The sequence below is a fragment of the Apis dorsata genome, unplaced genomic scaffold (genome assembly GCF_000469605.1).
Source record: "Apis dorsata unplaced genomic scaffold, Apis dorsata 1.3 scaffold_163, whole genome shotgun sequence".
Classification (NCBI taxonomy): Eukaryota; Metazoa; Arthropoda; class Insecta; order Hymenoptera; family Apidae; genus Apis; species Apis dorsata.
Genome location: NW_006263452.1, coordinates 135,753 through 136,888, shown reverse-complemented (window position 1 = coordinate 136,888; position 1,136 = coordinate 135,753). Strand labels below are relative to the sequence as shown.

At 38.1% G+C, this 1,136-nt stretch overlaps 1 long non-coding RNA gene across 1 annotated transcript in view; it reads right to left on the bottom strand.

The window, feature by feature from the left end:
- LOC102676224 overlaps positions 1–1,136 on the bottom strand; it is a 17,051-nt gene that overhangs the window by 12,460 nt on the left and 3,455 nt on the right. The window lies entirely within an intron of this gene.

Genomic DNA, 1,136 nt, shown 5'->3' with positions numbered 1-1,136 from the left:
CCACGGTTCAAGAATTTTTCTTCTATTTTTAGGAAAAATATATCTCGTCGCGTGTTTATTTCCANNNCCATTTCTTTTTTTTTTTTAACAAATATTTTCTACAATAATTCTTTTCTGTTAAATAATTCAGAAAAAATTATCCTTAACACCCTTTCGATGAATCGAAATTTTATTTCCGCACATCGGAAATTTAATCGATAGTGAATGGATTTTGGATTAAAACAAACTAGGTGTATACCGAAATTTCTCTGGCGGAAAATTTGTTAAAACCCAATAAAGCGAATCGAGGGGAGGAGAGGAACGATACGATGTGCAAAAATTTCCAAGTTTTTTTTTTTCCTCTTCCACGAAGGAAAGAAGGAAGGAGGGACGAAATAGGTCAGTTTTTCTATTAGCGCTAACCAACCGAATGATAATGGCAATTTCCATGAGAGAAGTTACAATCAAGCACGAACATTGCATCGCATTATGCGGTATTGCTAACCGGGGAATCGTCTAATCCAAAGTTGGGGCGGGCCAGATAGCGGAATTAGTTAATATGTAAAGCAGCCACGGGTGGAAATTCCAGAAATTCCTTGTCGCCCGAAGTTCCTCTTTTCGTTTCAACCCCCGACGTCAACCGACCCCTTCCCCCTCCCCTCCCCTCCCCTCCTCTCCCCTTCCCACCCCTTCTCTCTCTGATTTTGTTTGCATTTCAACGCGATTCCCTCCCGTTTACGAAAGCGGCGGCGAGTCGTTAAAAATGAAACCCGGTTACCCGAGCAAACGTTACACCTGAGTATTTAACTATACATTAAACCGCAAGCTTTGCTGAATGTTTTCGACCACTGGAACGCCGGCTCGTCGCTTCGTTTAGCCAGTTTTTAAAGTCAGATTTATTATAACGGGAGAAAGGTAATAGGAATAATCTTTTTCCCTTTTTTTGCAGAATACTACAGAAAAGGAATGGAAAATCATATTTAAAAAAAAATATTCGAATATTCTATTCCCATATATCGATCATATCGATCATAGATGCGATCCTAAACTAAATGTGAAAAAACTTCATAATGAAAAATGTTACGAATTGTGTACCTCGCCATAGTAAAAATTAAAAAAATAAAAAAAATATTTGAAAAAAACTATCCGATCTCGCG